This window comes from Dipodomys spectabilis, unplaced genomic scaffold, assembly GCF_019054845.1.
Source record: "Dipodomys spectabilis isolate Male_0828 unplaced genomic scaffold, ASM1905484v1 ptg000001l, whole genome shotgun sequence".
Taxonomy (NCBI): domain Eukaryota; kingdom Metazoa; phylum Chordata; class Mammalia; order Rodentia; family Heteromyidae; genus Dipodomys; species Dipodomys spectabilis.
Window position 1 is genome coordinate 16,179,935 of NW_024870678.1, and position 20,056 is coordinate 16,199,990.

At 39.2% G+C, this 20,056-nt stretch overlaps 1 pseudogene; it reads right to left on the minus strand.

The window, feature by feature from the left end:
* Positions 1-203: 203 nt before the first annotated feature.
* Positions 204-967, minus strand: LOC122121785 (annotated as a pseudogene).
* Positions 968-20,056: the final 19,089 nt, after the last annotated feature.

The window sequence follows — 20,056 nt, forward strand, 5'->3', positions numbered from 1 at the left end:
CTTCCTTCCTTCCTTCCTTCCTTCCTTCCTTCCTTCCTTCCTTCCTTCCTTCCTTCCTTCCTTCCTTCCTTTCTTTCTTTCTTTCTTTCTTTCTTTCTTTCTTTCTTTCTTTCTTTCCTTCTTCCCTTTCTCTGTTTATCTTCTCTCCTGAAATCCCTCATAGCCCTAATTAAACACAAACAAAAGTGTCTTCCATAGATAGACTACTTGTCATTTTCAGTTGCCTCCTGTGGTGGCTCTGGGGCCTGTGGAGGTGCCATCTCTTCTGGAGTGCCGATGTCCTCTGGCATCTCATTGGAGCTTGTATGTGTCTGTTGAAGCTGGCCTCTGTGGCAAGAGGCTGCTGCTAGTTTCTTGAGTATTAGGAGGTCGACTTCCTACTCTCTTCTAGTAGTAAAATACCTCTTTGATCCAGCACACTGGGGGGTTGTGCCAGCAAGGGGCTTTATAGCGTTTCACAGCAGTTCTTTACAATGTTGCCATGGCTGTAGGGATTCCACACATGATGTTTCCCTGTCCAAGATCCTTTGATGTCTTCATTGGTTGATGGGTTGAGAGCCATGAGGAAAGTGTGAAATCCAGTCAGTCCCAAAACAGACCACAGTGTGAACATGCAAATGAGGACTTCTACAACAGTTCCAGGAGTTTGATTCAGCCTCTTCAGGAAGCCAACTTTCAAGGATTTGAGGGCCACCTAGGTGATGTTGAAATCAAAGACACAAATTGTGAGGAAGGGAGGAGAAAGAGCGAAGAGCTAGAAGAAGTGATAGTTCCTCTTTCCAACCCAATTTTGCACACAGGGGCAGTGGTGTTTGAAGCGCTTCACATGCTTGTCACAGATGCAGAAATGAGGAGCCCGGGGAAGTCAGAAGATCTTCCATGTATTGTTGTAAGGTGAATTATCCAAGAAGCCACATTTTGGAAGATGGAATTTGGGAGTCTTTATTACATAGTTAACAGGCTGCATGTAGCCCCCAAATACATGTAACACAGCTAGGAAACAAGCCAGAGAGGAAAGAAAGAACAAAAACAACACTAGCAAACTGATTCAGCTCCAGTGGAGAGCGGAATTGGAACACCATGATGACCAGAGCCAAGCCAGGAGACAGGACACAGGACATGATTGTTGGGAAAGTGGAGGAGAATGGAAAAGGAATAGGCCAGTCTGGATCATCAACAGGCGATGAGTCTTCATTGAGGAACAATGAGGTGCACAGACCTTCTCATGGCTTTGGACGTTGTGCAAAGGATTGCATTTTGGGGTGGGCTTATAGAGATCTAAACAAGGAAGCAGAGAAAAAAAATGAGCTATGGTCTCCTTGGGATCAAGGGCAATGTCCTTGACCAGGCCCACATGGAATGCTGGGTGTGGGGGTCTATTTACTCCTGGGGGCCAAGGTGAGAATGACCAGCCTGTGCACAAGCACATGAGCACAGATCTGGTGCTTTGTTTGACCCTGGGGAAAAAGGAGGACTCAATCCTTCAGCGATCATGGAGACTCAAGTGGCATGGCATCCCAATGCCTATGCTGTTCCATGCCTAAATAAGGTCTGGGCAGGGAGCAGGGTCACAGACACTTCTAGGCTCAGGCACTAGACTGACAGGTTCAGCACAACCTGTCAGCCAAGTGCCCACCCCTGTCTCCAGGGATCAAGGCATGCCCATCACCCCCACCCCCACCATGAAAACAAGATGACATCTGCATTTCTCTGAAGCAGAGCCCTACTAGTTCACCTTGAGCTCTGCATCTGCATTTCAAAGGATGGTTTGTCTCACCTCTAGGTCTTGGAGCTGGATGGACAGCCCCATTCTCCTGCCTAGGCACTACGATGTCTGCAATAAAGTATTTAGGCTCACCCACCTTACTTCATCCTCTCCCCCCTTTTCTTTTGCACATGGAATCAAATAATGGATTTCTCTGTAAGAGGGCCGACTTTTTGCCTGCGCTGTTTACTCCTGTAACTTAAGGAGCCTTCAGAAGTTAAAAGTTAGCTCCATATAGTAGTCAGGGGGCTTCAAACTTTCTTTCCCAGGTCAAGCCTGGTAAGGTTTACAAATCTACATATTACAGAAAGAATGTCCCACAACCGAAGTCTCAGTTTGTAGGTCCAAAGCAGTCTTTCACCAGGAACCAGCGATGTGTGATGGCGTCAGGCATGAGTCCAGTCCACTTTCACCATGGTGGAGGTGGTCAGGGTGAAGATGTAGTCTCCTGCAGGTGATGTCAGGCTGTCTTTGTGCTTCACTCCAGAGGCTTTCCTGGGACCCTGGCAATGATGGAGCATCCTGAAGCAGTAAGCCACTGCTCAGATGGCAGAGGTGGTGTTGGAGATCCACTTGTGGATGGCCCTTCAAAAATTGTCAGAGCCAGGAAGTCATGGGAAGATAGGTTGTAAGTATGCCTAATGTCCATGACCATCTAACTTATAAAAGGACAGTTACTTGCCAGTCATCTGTGATAGTAGTAAAAAGCTAAGGTTGTAAACCCTCCCTGTATTTGCTCAAAGCTCTAATTGGCAGTAAATGTTTGGCTGGCAGCAGCCACCTATATTTATCAATTCAGGAAAGAAAGCTGTGGATCTGAGATTGTATCTAAAGGCCTACACAGGTAACTTAGGCCTTGTTAGGGTCACTAGAGATCACGTTCCTAAGCCAGCCAGAAAAATTCTTTTGCAAACCAGAGTGCTAAACAAGCTACAATGTTGTAGCTAGAGAAAAGGTCTGTGCATTTGTTAAAAGTTAAATGTTGTATATCATTTCCGAGTAAAATATTGCCCCTAATAACATCTCATCCTGGCAACCCATTGGTAAAATAGGCTAAGGCTATAGGTTCCTGACTAGGAAGTCTCAATGACCCTGAGTCAGCTTGAAGAAGTTACAGAAGATGCATCTTCACCCATTAACCCCGTTGAGATCAAGGGACCAGAGTCATTTTAAAAAATGAGGCAGGATAAAGTAAAGGAGCCATGAAAAACATAGTGATAACAAATGGACAAATGTAGAGACTGCACTTAAAAATGGTTACAAGCCAAGCCCTAGGAAAACCTAGGGCTGCCTAGGAAGCCCCTCGTCTGCCTAGGAAAACCTAGCCTTACTTGATAAAATCTCTGGTTAATAAAAAGTTGTCACCTTGGTATATTACCCAGGAGGAGCTACTGCCTAAACTGCCTTAAAAACCGGTCGGGCTTCAGCCTGCAAGAGCCAGTGTCCAACCAGGAAGGTAGTGAGAAATTTCAAAAAAAGGTCAGACCTTAGGTTAAGCTTCTTTAACCAGTTTGTGCAGAAATTGGCAGGTAATTCAGAAAGAGGTTTAACAATCTACCCGAGCCTCTGGGAGACATTGCTGCTGCTGTCCAGCCCATCTCTTCTAATCTAGAGATTCCTGTTTGGGTAAAGTTTAAAAATGGCCTGGCATCATCTGGAGGAGACTACATCATCATCCTGACCACCTCCATTGTGGCCAAAGTGGACTACTTCTTGCCTGACTCCACCACCTGTGGCTGATTCCTGGCGAAAGACTGGTTTGGATCTGCGTAACCTAAGACTTTGGTTGCAGGACATTCTTTTTTTTTTTTTTCTGTTGGTCATGGGGCTTGAACTCTGGGCCTGGGTGCTGTCCCTCAGCTTTTCAGCTCAAGGTAAGTGCTTTACCACTTGAGCCACTGTGCCACTTCCGCGGGACATTCTTTTGCGGGACATAAATTTATAAATCATAACCTGTCTGACTTGGGAAAGAAGTTCAAAATCCCCTGACCATATATATGGGTACCAACCCTATGGAGCCAACTTTTAACTGCTGGAGACTCCATAAATTAGAGGAGTAAATGGCCTAGTCAAAAATTCGGTCCTCTTACAGAGAAATCAATGATTGGATTTCATGTACATAAGAAAAAAGGGGGGTAATGAAGTAAAGAGGTTAGATCTGGCTGGCCCCATATTGACCACATGGTGGATGGCAGGGTCTGGCATCTTGTCTTCATGCTGGGGGAAGAAAACTCCCCTGCCAATCACCTGCCTCCCAGGTAATGGGCTGCCCAGATTTCTGGAGACAGGGGCAGGCACTTGGCTGGTAGGTTACTGAATCTGTCAATCCAGTGCCTGAGATTGGGAATTTCCTGAGGATCTGCCCCTTGTGCTGACCTATTTAGGCCTGAAACAGCCTAGCCATGCTATGTGTGTCTCTGTGATCGTGTCCTGTGTCCTGTCCAGTCATCATGGCATCCCAATTAAACTCTCCATTGAAGCTGAATTGTCTTATTGTATTGTTTTTGTTATTTCTTTCCTCTTTAGTATGTTTCCTAGCTGTGTTATGTGTATTTCTGTGTGGTATTGCTTTGTAACAAGTGGCTACCTGCAGCCTATTAACTGTATAATAAAGACTCCAATATTCTATATTTTAAAATCTGGCTTCTGGGATGATTCACCTTACAATACCACTACCCTCTATGGAGAGACTTTGTGGGTGGGCAGATTTTGTTTTTGTCATTATAACCCAATAATTTTGAAATTACATAAAGACATTTACTGATTGATTGATTGATGGGAATCTACAATCCCCCAAGCAGGAAAGTCCACTCTCCCTACTCTTAAGGTAACAGGCACCTGAATTCCCTTGAAGCAAGCAACACTTGGCTGAACTGCACCTTCTCAGTGTGTACACAACAGGCTCCTAGAAACCAGGCCACTATAAATTACTTCAGGCTCAAACCACTGGCTTGCAACGTACTTCCTGAAGCTTTTTGTACCCTCCAGCCGCCTTCACCCAGGAACCCTCTCGATGCCTTCACACCGCCTCCCCCACCCCCAAGCATGCCATGCATCCTGTCTCCTGACAAACCTCAGATCACCATGGCATCCCTCTTCAAAACTCTCCAGTAAAGTTGATCTGGTCTGTTGGGGTCGTTTCTGCTCTTTCTTTATTCTAATAACCTCTTTAAGATCTCAGAGTCAGTTTGGTGATTAAGGCCCTTCCCCGTGTCCCTACCTGTTTACAAAACTCTGTTAAGTTTCTATTTCCCCAATGCTGTATTGCTTTCTTGGTGTGAAGTACAAAGTTCTGCCCCAGTTGCAACAGTCTCCTTACACTTACACTCTTTCTCACAATGTGACTCTCCCTTCAATTCCTGTAGTCCCCGTAATACCCTTATAACACTTCTTCTCAGAAGTGACTCTACCACCAAATTCCCATAGCCCATGTAACGTGAACTATGTGGATCATGTGACTGCCCCTAAAATTTTGTTTAAATTCATCCCACACCTGTCCATGGCTGTGCCTCCATTCCTGCTTGGAGCAGCCCAGCAGGTCTGTCCCCCAATAAAGCCTTGAGCTTGTATCGGTTGCTTTCACTTGCCTCTCATTTCTTACACTCTCATGACGGTTTTCTAACATTTGTAATGGAAAACATACCATATTTTATGCTTCTTGCATTTTAGTGATTTTTTAAATCTTTTTTTTTTTGTTGTTAACAATCAGTTACCAGCCAGTTTATTAGTTTATCTTACTTGGAGTAGCATGCTTCCCTCTGTTCCTAATTCACAGACATTGCTCCATTTTCCCCAGAGCTGCATGTTGAAGGATTTTAAGCCTGGGGAACACATCAGTACCACCTTGTTAGCCTCTCATGCACATCATCTTACAGCCATTTCTGAATCCCAAAGTAAGATTTTTTAAAATTAAGTAGTGTGTGTGTGTGTGTGTGTGTGTGTGTGTGCGTGTGTGTGCGTGTGTGCGTGTGTGTGCGTGTGTGTGTGTGCGTGTGTGCGTGTGTGTGTGTGCGTGTGTGCGCGCGCGTGTGTGTGCGTGTGTGTGCGCGTGTGTGTGTGCGCGCGCACGCGTGTGTGTGTGCGCGCGCGCGCGTGTGTGTGTGTGTGTGTGTGTGTGTGTGTGTGTGTGTGTGTGCGCGCGCTGGGCCTGGGACTTTGAACTCAGAGCCTGGGTGTTGTTCCACCTTCTTTTGCTCAAGGCTTCTGCAGTACTACTTGAGCCACAGCACTACTCTTGGCTTTTTCTTAGTAGTTTATTGAAGATAAGAGTATAACAGACTTTCCTGCCTGGGCTTGCTTCAAACTGTGTTCTTCAGAAATTGGCCTTCCAAGTAGGTAGTATTATAGGCATGAGCCTTCAGTGTCCAGCTTACTTTGTAAGATTTTAAGTCCTTTTTAATTTCTTCTTCATTTAGTCCCTCTTGATGTAGTTCCTTCCTTTAATTTCTACTCTGGCCTGTCATAGGCAAAATTGAATATGTGCAGGGTTTCTAGATAACACACAGATCTCCAAGAATAAATGTAATTTTTAGATAAAAATAATATTGTATAGAGTATGTTAAGTTTTTAAAGAGTTGGCCAAGTAAGAACCACACCATGCACGTGGTATTCAGGTAAGGGGTAGTTTTATTCATCGTTCCAGCTGGCACCAGGCCATGTTAGCATTCCACGAGGTTGGGAAAAGCCTGGGAAAGAGAGCATCTGGCCTTGGGCTAGGCCTTATCTGTGAGGGCAGAGGGCGGGGGGGGGCCACATCGAATCCAGATGTGACCTCTTCCAGGTGTGCCAGTTGCCTAGGTAACACAGACACTGGGCAGAGACTTTGCTGCAGAGACTTTGGAGTCTATCTATCCCATCACAACTCTACTTAAAACCTTGAAATTGGATGCTGTGGGAATACAATAGAACATATTGTGCTCAAGTCAAAAGTCTATGAGTTGGGCAAAGTATATGATTCAGAGTAGGGGTCTGATGCTGAATAAATCAATGAAATTGATGTTAACACAAAGATAGATACGTAGGTAAATGTAAGGAGAGTCTTAGGCCCCAGACCAAACTCCAAGTGTTCCAGGTCTACTCCTCCCACCCACGCCCCACAAAAGGAGATGTGACATAGTATATATAGGGTCTATATAGGAACTCAATCACAGAAACAGAGGAGTCACATCTTGAGAGGATGAATTGGGAGTCTTTACTAGAAAGCCAGTGACTGCAGGTAGACTCCTGTCTCAAAATCTGCAGCCTAGGATGTAGCTTGCACCAAGCTTTTAAAGACAAAAAACACATGTTTGGGGTGGAGGCCCAACTCAACAAAAGCAGACCATATAGGGGAAAATTCAAGGACAAGTAAAACTTTCCATCTAGAGAAATAATCACAAAAATTTCCATCTAGGGGAATACTCAGAGGTGAGCAAATCAAACCATTTAGGGAAACGTTCAGGGGACAGCTTTCTATGTAGCAAAGCTTTCCTGAAGCTAAAAACAGAATGACATCTGCAACTCAAAGAATGGCCTATCTCACCTGTAGGCTTTTCAGAGGGGATTGAAAGGCCCCCTCCACCCAGCAAGACACCCAGACGGCTGTGAGAACAAAGGAATGTTGCTTAGACCTTATTTTATAGGCAGCCTCAGGAAAGAGGCAAAGTAAGCTTTTCAGCACATCTTCAACATATAGACATGAACTTTAGGCTTAAATGGAAATAAGCAGGGCAAAGGGGTGAGAAGTTATGCATAGTTCAGATACAGTTCAGTTACTTGAGGCCTAGTGGATCTTTATCTCAGTCTTGGTTTGGGAAGAACTCTAGAAAAGTTGCAATCCTTGTCATCCCTTGATGAGAGCAATCTGGCCAGGATGAGCAAGTCACAGTTGCCTGATGGGTAGTCTATTATGTGTAGTCTCTGTTGATTTTCTATTGGGGCCACTGTCCCTTGAAAAGATGTTGCTAATCAGTTGCAAAGACAGGTACAAAGAAAGTCAGAGAAACCAAGTTTTTCTCCTGCTTTTAGTAAATTTATGGGCCCACACCAGGAATTAGTGCTTTTTCTTCTTTCTTTCTTTCTTTCTTCCTTTCTTTCTTTCTTTCTTTCTTTCTTTCTTTTCTTTCTTTCTTTCCTTCTTTCTTTCTTTCTTTCTTTCTTTCTTTTCCTTTCTTTTCCTTTCTTTCTTTTCCTTTCTTTCTTTCTTTTCCTTTCTTTCTTTCTTTCTTTCTTTCTTTCTTTCTTTCTTTCTTTCTTTCTTTCTTTCTTTCTTTCTTTCTTAAGCAAATGTAGTTTCCAATTAGATAGGTTAAATAAATGCAGTATTTAGGAAATATTTGTACTAAAATTTTTTTGTGACTTCTCTGAAATTCAAATTCCACTGAGCAACTTGTATTTATTCGTTTATTTTTAAGCCAGGCTCTTACTATGTTATTTAGACTGGCCTGGAACTCATTATGTCATCCAAGGCTAAACAAAATAAATCATACACTTCCTTTTTTTAAAAAAAATTCCTCTTTTCACATTTATGTTCCATAACATCTTGAACAGAAGTGCAAACATATTTTGCTATATAAAAGTTATCAGGGGCTGGGAAGGTGGCTCAGTGATAGAGTGCTTGCCTTGCATGCATAAGGTCCTGGGTTCGATTCCTCAGCACCACATATGCAAAAAGAAAAAAGCCAGAAGTGGTGCTGTGGCTCAAGTGGTAGAGCTCTAGCCTTGAGCTGAAGAGCTGAGGGACAGCGCCCAGGTCCAGAATTCAGGCCCCATGACTGGACCCTAAATAAACAAATAAATAAATAAATGTTACCAGATTCCACTTTTGACATTCTACAATATGTCTGCCTATAATCAAAAGAGTATCTCTTTACTAATAACTTTTCTAAAACTCTTAATTTCCTTTCTGCTACCTTGGCTATTAAAGCAAATAGAGCCTTCCTGAGATGGCTGACTTTGGTAACTCATTTCCTCCCTCTATTGGTAGCTAACCTGGACAGTCAGTTTAACAAAAGAACAACCCTGACAGCCATGACAATGTTCTGTAGTTTTCCCTTTGAAACAAGGCCATGTTTTCAGTCTCACGCCATTATTAAAGGAAGATCCCCTTGACACAGTGTTAAAGTCAAATAGCCATTCCTTACCCACTTTCGGTATCTTCCTTGATTGTTACACCTGTAATGTGTTCCTATCTGATGAAGTCCTTCTTCCATTCAATGACATCTCTCCTTGTTTCAGCATGTCCCAGCAAGATACCTGGACAAAAAGAAGCCTGCCTTTCTCTGCACTTTCCATGTTTCTCCAAGATATCCACTTTATTTCCATGCATCTGGCTGTTAATGTTGTCTTGTACTGACACATACGCAATGATACATACCAGACAACATTTAGAAATGATGATGGTGTTATCATTGAACCAGCCAAGCCTTTTTATGAGCTCCAAAGGGGCTTTTACCCAAATTTGGGATTGAGTGCAGAAGATTCAATCACTTTATTACAATCACTTGCAAGTCATTATTCCCTATTCCATCCCAGTAATCACCCTTGGCTCTTTCAGCAAAGTTGGGTAAAAGATTGGCACCCAGTCCCATAACTTTGCATCTGTGTTCTTCGAAAGAGGTATTATAAAGTCACTGTAAAATCACCTGAGCTCCAGGAAAGGCACGATTCACCAATAATCACCTGTGACAAAAGGCAAGCTGCCCCTTACCCTGTCGATGCCATCTTCTTTTCATCTTTTCTAAAAGACAAGTTTTCCATTAGGTTTTTGCTCCTATTGTATTTCTCCCTCTAAACATGGACAAAATAGAAATGATTTTGAAGCCTTATTTAATAAGCCATGAAAATTTTAAAATGTCAATTACAGTAATAGAAAAAAAATTAGGTGAATGTATTACAAGTTTTATAGATAACATTAGGACAATCTGAGTCAGAGATGGTCACTTAAGGCATAGATGCCAAATACAGTTTAAAGGACAATCTTTAATGTTTTATAAATATTCTACACTAACCTTCATTTTTGGAATGGACTGACTTCCATTCCTTACCCTTTTTCACACATGCATCTTAATAAACCTTGTGTGTGTGTGTGTGTGTATGTGTGTGTGTGTGTGTGTGTGTGTTAAAGTAAATCTCTTCTCTGCCAGTTTACCTTTGGTAATTTTGATGTAAAACATAATGTACAGAATATCACTAACAGATAGCATATGCTATCACTTTTTCCTTGTGGTTTAAAGATGTTAAAATCTAATGTTTAACTGGGTAACTGTGGTTTAAAATATCCTAACTATTAAGGAAGCTGAGATCTGAGAATCACAATTCAAAGCTAGCCCAGACAGGAAAGTCTGTGAGACTCTTATCTCCAGTTATCCACCAAAAAGTTGGCAAGCACTCTACCACTGAGCCACCTTCCCAGCCCCCCACCAAAAAGTTGGAAGTGGAGCTGTGGCTCAATTAGCCTTGAGCATGAAAGCTCAGTGGCGGTGCCTTTGAATCAAAGCCTTAGAACTTGCACAAAAGTCAACAACAAAATCTCATGTTTCCTTTTAGATTAAATTTTACTTTTCTTATTTTCCTCCTTGTTTTCATATATTTTGCTGTATCGTAGCCAGGGCTGTAGGACTACAACTCACATTTCTATTCTCCCTTGGAACTGCAAAAGCTCAGAAAGATGAATTAGCAGGTGATGTTGGTTCGGTGTTGGAGGTCAGGTGATTCCAAACTCCGTGGTTCAGATGGAAGCAGAATATTTCCATGTGGATTGTTCCTCACTCTGTCTCAGAATCAGCCAACAGTACCTAGAGAGGAGGCTTTCCTAGTGAAGTTGAGGTATAAAACATCACAGACCTTTACTACTAAACTTGCAGTACGTAGATGTTACCTAAAAGTAGGAGATATACTTAACAATCATAATGAAGACAAGATGAAATTGTGTCTACTGGCAAATTCTAATCCTTTATGCCTTTCAGTGGTAAAACTGAGAAAAGTTGCTTAACCCATCGTTGTTTTTGAAGATAGCATTAAAGATGAGTTGTTTAAATAGCTAGACAATTTTGCATCTATGAAACAAAAAATAGAACAGCTAGGAGTAAAAATCATGACTAAAATGTCATAATTTTCCTTATGGTTAGGGACGCTGAGCATCTCTGCATGTACTTATTGGCCATTTTTCCTTCTTTCCAGAGTTTTCTGGATTTTTTCCTATTTATTAATTAGGTTGTTGATTCTTTGGGGGTTCAGGAGCTTTTTTTACTTCCCTTTCTAGTTTCGTATAATCTTCAGCAGAGAGATAGATCACTGGCACAGATTTTTCTCCCATTCTGTAGGTAAGTCTGAAATCTAGTGATTATTTCCTTTGGTGTATAGAAACTCATTAATTTAATCCAATACTATTTGTCAATCCTTGCTTTTATTTGCGGAGCTATTGGTGTTCTGTTTAGAATCAATATAGTCCAAAGAGTAATAATACAGCTTGTTGAGGTTGGTTTGGGAACTAACCTCAAGTGAAGGAAGGGTGAGTCTGTCTAATCAAGGAACATTGTATGCATTTATGGGTATGTCAAAATAAAGTCCCTTTGTACAACTAAATTGGTGCTAATAAAAATTTAAGGAGTCAAAATTGCTGCATAATTTACTTAAAAGCTATTTACAAAAGACAAAACTTGGTAACATTCCATGCTGTGGTAATGGCCAAAGTTGTATGGAGCTTAAAAAGCAAATGGAGAGCAGGGTGCCAGTGGCTCATATCTGTAATCCTAGCTACTCAGGAGGCTGAGATCTGGGGACCGCCGTTTGAAGCCAGTCTGTGAAGACTCTTTATCTCCAATAAATCACTCAGAAAAAGCCAGAAGGGGCTCTGTGGCTCAAGTGGTAGTGTACTTATAGCCTTGAACTCAAAAGAGGCTCCGGGATAGCATGCAGGCTGGGTTCAAGCCCCAGGACTGGCAGAAAAGAAAATAAAAGCAATTGGAGATGCAGCAAAAGTAAAGTCATGCAATGATGCTGATCTAAGTATTCTACCATGCAAAGGAACTTCTGGGATTATTTGCTGAGAGATGAATGATAACTTTTGTCTTTAATTTTAGCTAGAAAATATGGACATTAATGAATTTGTGAATTTATTAGTCATTCACTAATTTTAGAAAAAATATAAAGAACAAAATATTTTTAAGAAGGTATTTGAGGTTTTAAGGGATATAAAAAAAAAAACCATGGATGAACACACGTCAAACCAGCCTATGATAAACATTGACAAAGATGGTAGAGATTTTGTGTCCTGTATGTACCAGGATCCCTGAAGTTAGCCACCAGTAGAATCTCCTCTAGATAAATTTGTCTCTTGATTTTCTTGGTGTATTAAAGGGGAAAAAGAAATGTAGGGGTGTTTTTTTCTTAAAGAAATGCTTGTTTTTCAAATTGCTTTGTAAAGAAATGAGAAATGAGTTTGAAAATTTGTTCTTTGACATGGTGGACATGCATCCATTGGTGTAGGCAGAGAGAAATGTCAATTTGATTTCCAGTTAGCAGAATTTAGAATTATTCCTTTATGGGGAATGAGCCCTTATGGAGAAAGTTTATGACAACTAGCATGGAAATCCATGTCTATAAATTCTAGGAGGTGAATGCAGGAGGATCTAGAGTTTAAGGCCAACCTGAGCTGGCCTTTAGTGAAACAATAATTCATAAAAACAACAATAACAACAAAACTAGTCAACAACAGCATCCCTCCAACCCCCAAACTTACAACATTGGTTAAAATGTGATTAAAAGCAGGGATCATGGCTTTGCCTAATGGTAAAGAGTAGTTCTCAAAATTGGCTTACTTAGCAGAAGTTTAAAGAGTAAATCCTTTGTGAAAATGAAACTATGAAAGCTCAATGATTGCAGGAAACTTGCCACAGAATTAAAGTGTGACAGTTGAGAAGTGACTTTATTGACAATGAAATATTTACCATTTAACCACATGGAATAAAAGCCCATATAATGTATTAATTTTCTCCTTTCAAAAGGACTTTCTACTATCCTTCCTCCCTAGGCAATAAAAGAAACAGCCTTACACCAAATTATTTGACACATCCTTTTTGTATTGTTGATAAAATGTATTTAACCAAGTTTCTTCTGGCAGTCATCTGCATTGCTGATATTCAGCTCTTCTTGCCTCAGTGGTTGTGTTTGTAATTTTTGCCAGACAAAGATAAAAGAAATTTTTATTTTTATTTATATTTTGGTGGGACTCAAGCTCTCAAACTATGGTTACAGAGGAAGAGAAATTACTTCCCAATTATTATAATAAGCAAATTCAGATTGCTTTGATTAAATGAGGACACAGAAAGAAAGACTTTTCCTTTTCCTGGTGACAAGTGATTTGAACATTTGTATTTTCTATTCATTCATGTCACCCTCTCTGTCGGCTGACACTTTTCTAAGTGCACGGCATAATAATTAGTGAATGAAGCAGCCACATTCTCTGTTCAGTGACTATAGTTTTCAAGTTCAAAACCTCCCAAATTTAGAAAAATTCCCTTAGATGCTGTGAGACACTTGGCTGTGGTTATATCTTTCCTCTACTGTTTGAGAAAATTTAATGGGAACATGCAGAAGGACTCTAGATCTAAAAAGTAAACAATAGGACAAGAATGTAGAGAGAACACCTTATCGGTAGGACCAATGAATGAGAGGAAGGAGAAATGAGGGTTAAAATTATGTAGTATTTCATATACATAGGTGAAAATGGTGGAATGAAACCTACTAAAAACTTAAAGAGGAGGGAAAGGGAGAGAGGTTGGTTAAAAAAGAAGTAATTTAGATGAGGCCAAGTTGATCAAAGCACATCATATACATGTTGTAAATATCACAATGGAACCCTTTTGTAAACTAATTTATACAATTAAAGAAGAACTAAGAGGAAAGCAATCCCTGAAATTAGAAGAAAGCTTTACATGTACACTCTCCAAATTCTAATTCATCAGTTTTTTTCCCCCTTCTGATGATCAGTTTCTCCATTTATTCCACACTCATCCAAGAGGCCTGATTCTTGCTAACTACATTGATATTTAGAGAAAATAATGAATATCCAGAGTAATAAAGATGTAGAAAGAAAAAAAGAGAGAGGGAGAGAAGGCCCATCTGTTCTAGTTCCTCCCAGTGAAGTTCTTTGATAATATCCTGTCTGTTCTAATTCAGGAAAATACTCAGATCAGAGCTTAAGCTTTACCACCCACCATCTGTTTCTGCTTGGTAGTCATTAGTCTCCTAATTTCCTATGAATTGGTCCTCACTTCTTATATGTTGGTTCCAACATATTGTATATTGAATGTAGATCTTTTTTTTTTTTCTCAGTCAGTCATGGGGCTTGAACTCTGGGCCTGGGCACTGTCCCTCAGCTCTTCAGCTCAAGTTTAGCACTCTACCACGTGAGCCACAGCGCCACTTCTGGCTTTTTCTGTTTTTATGTGGTGCTGAGGAATCGAACTCAGGGTCTCATGCATGTGAACTAAGCACTCTACCACTGAGCCACCTTCCCAGCCGTAGGTCTTCTTTGAGTCAGTATTGACACAGACTCTAGACACAGAGTCCAGTGCTGCTTTATGTAGAAAGCTCCTTTATGATAACCACCTGCCTCATCCTCAGCACATCCTCATGGTGCCCATCTGGGTGCCTACCTGGCTCCTTCACACTACACTCCCTCTTCTAGACTCCCTGATATGTGCTTTTCCCAGGCTGTGGATATGTCTGAGAAGCTTAGTGTTTGCCTTTGGTGAGCAGAACACCTCATAAATTCATTTGGCTCTGGATCCCTAGGCTATCATTCTGCTAAATTCCTTTGAAATAATATGACATTCCTAGTCTCTGCTCTTCCTAGGAAGAGCATTTATTCCCAGTGAATGGCTTTCTAATTTTTAACAGATGTGCTCATTACTCCTATATGTATTTTAACTTCCTTTAAAAATATTGTTGACAGCTGGTTGCTGATGGCTCAAGCCTCTAATCCTAGCTACTCAGGAGGCTAAGATCTGAGGATTGCAATTCAAAACCAGCCTGGGCAGGGCAGTCTGTGAGACTCTTATCTCCAATTAACCATCAAAAACTGGAAGTGGTGCTGTGGCTCAAAGCAATAGAGTGCTAGCCTTGAGTAAAAAAGCTCAGGGACAGAGACCAGACCCTGGCTCAAGCCCACAATCTATCTATCTTTCTATCTATCTATCTATCTATCTATCTATCTATCTATCTATCTATCTATCTATCTATCTATCTGGTGTATACTTCTCCAGTTTTCACTGCAAATTAGCTATTTTACTTCTGGTATCATCAACTCAAACAATCCTTTATGGAGTTTTAAACATTAAAATGAAACACATACACACAGAATCTGGGTTAGATAATTCTGCATTCATTGGAGTGGCATTATGTAGAAAAGATGTAACAAGTAGATGGATTACAAATGAGTCTTATAAATTTGATAAGTGAATAAACAATTTGGTTGGGAAATGAAGCTTGCAAATGAAACCGGTGGCCAAAACACACTAAAATTTAAAGGAGATTCAACTGGAAGTAATAACTTGCTGGGTTTGAATGTGCTCTACCAACATTCACCCTGAAACTTAAACTCTACTGTAATAGTTTTTAGAGGTTGGGCCTTTAAGAAGTGATCTGTAATTATACATTCTCAGCCCCTTTTGCTACACAGTACTGCTTTTTCTACCATGGATACAGCAGTTTTTGCCTCTTTTGTTATGTGAAGGCACAGCGACAAAGCACCATCTTGGATACAAAGAACAGCTTGTTCCACACACTAAATCCACTAGCACCTTGCTCACATACTTGCTAACCTCCAGGACTGTAAAAAAAAATAATTTTTTTACAAGTTAATCCAATTCAGATTTTTTTCTTTTAACATACACTAGTTCCAAACAGACAAAGACAATGCTCCAATTGAAGCACTCTTTTATTCTGGATTAAGTTTATATAGCCTGATCCTTTTGAAGACAGAAAGGTCAGGATTCACATAATACTAAAAGATTATTGGTCCACTTATTGGTTTTTACCTTCAACATCACGTTCTACATAAAACTTTATATAAAATCAAAGGAAAACATTACAGATAAATATTGTCTATTTTTGTGAACCTGTTCATAACTTCTTAAAATTTTTTTTAAATCCCCAAGTCAAGGGTATTGATTACTAGCCAAGAGTACTGAAAAAGAAAATGAAGAGCAACACTCGATGAAAGTGAACAATCCCCTGGTCACGAGGAAATATATTAAAAACATGAAAATAACATTTAGCTCATTTTCATCCTCTTCTGCTTCTTCGGGAAAAGAGTCTGAGTCGAGAGGAAAAGTCATCTAATTTATGTCTAACTTTTATCTTGAAATATGTTTCTTCTCATTATTATTTTGAGTAGAAATGAAAAAAATCACAAAGCCTGCCTTCACGTTTGCTTTGCTTTGAGAAGCAAAACTAAGTGATGGACTGTGAGTGGATGAGCTTTATAAGCTCTGAGTCACAGATGCTCACAGGACATATGTATACAAAGAAGCAGGGCATGGATCTTCAAGGATCAACTCAGAAACCATCCTGGAACCCCTGACAGCCATAAAAACTTTTCTTCTCTGGGCATAATTATTCGAATAACTTCTAAGGTGTTTCCAATTCTGGATTACTCTTAATTTCTAGACTTCTATATAATTTCCTATGTAATTTTTCCAGATCTCATCAGATCCAACTATATTGAAATATGGATCTATTTTTAAGCCTTGTGATTCTTTTTTATAAATACAAAAATTATTTCCTATGACAAGAAAAAATTTACATATAATAATGAAAGAGTAGTGGTCGTCTTTGCCATCTCAAATTTTCTTTGTTTTCATTTTTGTTTTTCATCTTGAAACCCATATTTGGAAGGAGCTTATTTTCCAATGAGATAAATAAAGTCATAGTTATAAATTCCGTGTATAACTATACTATATATTTGCATCGCCGTAAAAATTAACATAAATTAAAATACTAGAAGTGATTACTCTTTTCAAAGAAAACTTTCGTCAGACTTACTTAGCAGTAAAATGACACAGCATGGATGTCTGTGTGAGAAACTCTATCAGGTTGTGTGTGGTTAGAAGCAGGAAGTCAAGCAGGTCTAGTTGAAATTCCAGAGATATTTTTGGAGAAGCCAGACCGGAATTGGGTACACATTTGCGTTTAGACTTACATTTTCTGCTTCACTGCTATTCAGTGTAGGAAAGGAGAGACATAAAAATATTCTCAATGTATACAACTGCCACAGCAAGTGTTTCCAAACTTATTTTATTTAATAGCTTCCAAAGGATGAAGGAGATTTTAATATCAAGTAATTGTTTTGTCAGAAAATTTGCCTAAAAACTATTTTCAAGATATTTTTTAGAGAGGTGGATACTCTTTTGGGGTTCAGAAGCTTCCTCAAGATGACATGGAGGCTGGTTAAGTCACCTACATAGAAGTAAATCAAATTTTAGGGCAACATCAACAAAATGACACATCACTTTCACGGTCTATATAAAAAAACAAATCAAAGCTATGAGTAATTAATGATGAATAACAGTGAACTATACAAAGCATCATTTATAAGTTTATATTTGGCTTTGGGACATAAGGCAATATAGAGAAATTATGTAAAAGTGGCTGGTGTGCATGGTAGTGCATGTGCACACATGCACAGAGAAAAATGTAAGAACACTTCTCTATTTCTGTCTTACTCCTTTCTGAGTGTAGCCAACCAAATAAATAATCCCCTATGAAGTAAAGTGAGATTTTTCTTTCTGAAAAAAAAAATCTATAGGTTTTGTTTCTAATCAGATTTCCGAAAATGTTTACAAATTCCTTAAATCCAGAAATGATAGCATAATGAAGTGTATGCTTGGGTAAGAAAATGTCCATCCAAAGTAGAAAAATTGCCAGTTAAAAAGCACAATACCTCAAAAAATATTTTTTCAAGGATAATTTCCACTTAATTGTTAGATTATTTTCCCATAAAAAATTATAAAACATTTTAAAGGAGAACACAGAATACTTAATCTGTTTTAGTCTATGTGGTTTGCAAACAGGGGTTGGACTAAATACTAGTTATTTTTTCAGCTCTAATATTTCATGATTTTAGTCAACATAAGTCACTAAAGTGGTCCCACCTATTCATTCAAATAATAATAGAAAAAGTGGCTTAAAATTCTGAAGCCTGACAATATAATAACTCTGTTCATTTGTCGATAACAAAGGCATGTCTAAGGATGGAGTGAGGGGTTGCTGGGAGAGGAGATACAACCCAAGGGTACTGATCAATTTGGGCACTGTTTCAGTATCTGGTAGGCCACCAAATCGTCTGCATTTCATTTTTTGCTTTGTTTTGCTTTTATTAAGTACTCCCAAACTCTCAAGCCCCAACACTGGGAATTTTGATTTAGCAGTTATGGAGTAAGGGCAGGAATTTAACTTTTCAAGGTATCCTCCCTGTTCTGATTTGTAGGTAAAGATAGGAACAGGTAAGCTGGAGGGGAGCTTATGCAACAGGGTCTGGGCACCATTGTTTATAGAACATTTCCTTGACAGGTCTGCCATTTCAGATCCCAGGGAATCCCTTTTCCAATATTTTCTTCCTTCTATTAGAAAGGTGTATGACAAAAGTGCTATCACTTGGTAACTAGGTTACTTTTCTTTGATAGATTTCATGTGGGAAAGAAAGATAATCCCTGAAGGAAATAAGAGTTAGAAAAGTATATCTATAGCCCTTACCATCCAATCCAGTCTCCCCCTCTAGTTTAATTCAGTTTACCTCCTGGAACTTTCCTTACTATGTAAAGCATGAATCTAGTCATCTCTGTGCTACAGTATTGAGCCTTTTAAGGCAGTCAGCTATTTGCAAATGATTTACTCTACCTCAGAGCAGGGTGTAACAAAATGAATCCTCTTAGTGGTTAGAACATCATAAAGAGAAATCTCTCTGAATGCATTTGGCATAAGATTTTCTTGACCTTTTTTGGTAGTAAAAGATGAAACAGAACTAATATCTAAATAATAACAATCGGTTGTGAAAAGAGGCTGTGGTAAATAAACATAGCTGCTTCTAAGATCTTATACATAGAATTTCAAGCACTTCAGCATTCCAGTTCTGCCAGCCCTCAAGACTGCATTCATATATTTACTGTGGGAAAATTGTAGCCAAGGCATACACACACACACACACACATACACAGAACACACACTCTTCTGTTTCTTATGCTACTGTGGATGCCAATATTTAAGGCCTTTTTTTAATAGCACATTATAAGAAATATAATTCAATTCTCAATGAAATATTTTTCCTGATCTTCCTTGCCAATAAAAAAGCAAGCTAGTCTTTTATCACTAATTTTTAGGGCAGAAATTAGAAAAAAGGGAAAAAATGACTTACCTCTAAGCATGTATAGCTCCAGATAAGGCAGCTAAACTAAAAGCTTACCATAATCTTAACAAAAAGGTGAAATTCAGCATAATTTCATTTTGCATACAATGTAAGGAATATTTGTTACTGAGGTTGACAAAATAAACTCATTATTTAGTCCTGTCATTCATAAGGCAGTCTTATGAAGTTGGCTCTGAGGATCAAGTATACAGGTAAAGCCATTTGAGACTACCAAATGATATAGAAGCATTTATAAATAGTTTATGCTTACTTGAGAATACTGATCTGTTAAATTTGTTGCATTTTTATTTTAAAAGAATAAACAAGAAAATCCATGGTGTAAGTCTATCCTCATGTGAATTACGAAGCTACTTATATGCTATATTTAGAAAACTACTGTTAGATATATGTTTCATTCTTTTTTTAATGTAGTTGTGGGTCAAGAAAGTGGTGAATGAATATATGAACCTCAAATGTTTTAGGTGGATACCTATTAAAAGGTATACAAAATATAAATAGTACTGTATATTTTCAAAACTTTCAAACAAAAACAAAGAATATATAGGTATACATGTTATAATGTCAAAGTCAACACTAGCACATAAGTGTTTCTTGTCTGAATACATACTAGAATACTTCTTATTACAGCACATGCACCTACAAACACATGGCCATGCACATCACCTTGCTTTCTGCAAATTGCAAGAAAGTTAGAATATACAATATTGTACACTGTTCCAACTTAAATCATAGTGAGAAATTGATGCGAATGACATTAAAAAATTCTGACCTAAAAAGCCAAAAACTACAAAGAGATAATTGTTCTGTAGATTAAAAACACTGAAGACTGATGGAAAGTTAAGATTTAAACGGCTCATCCTAGTGATCCTGAAAGATACAGAAGA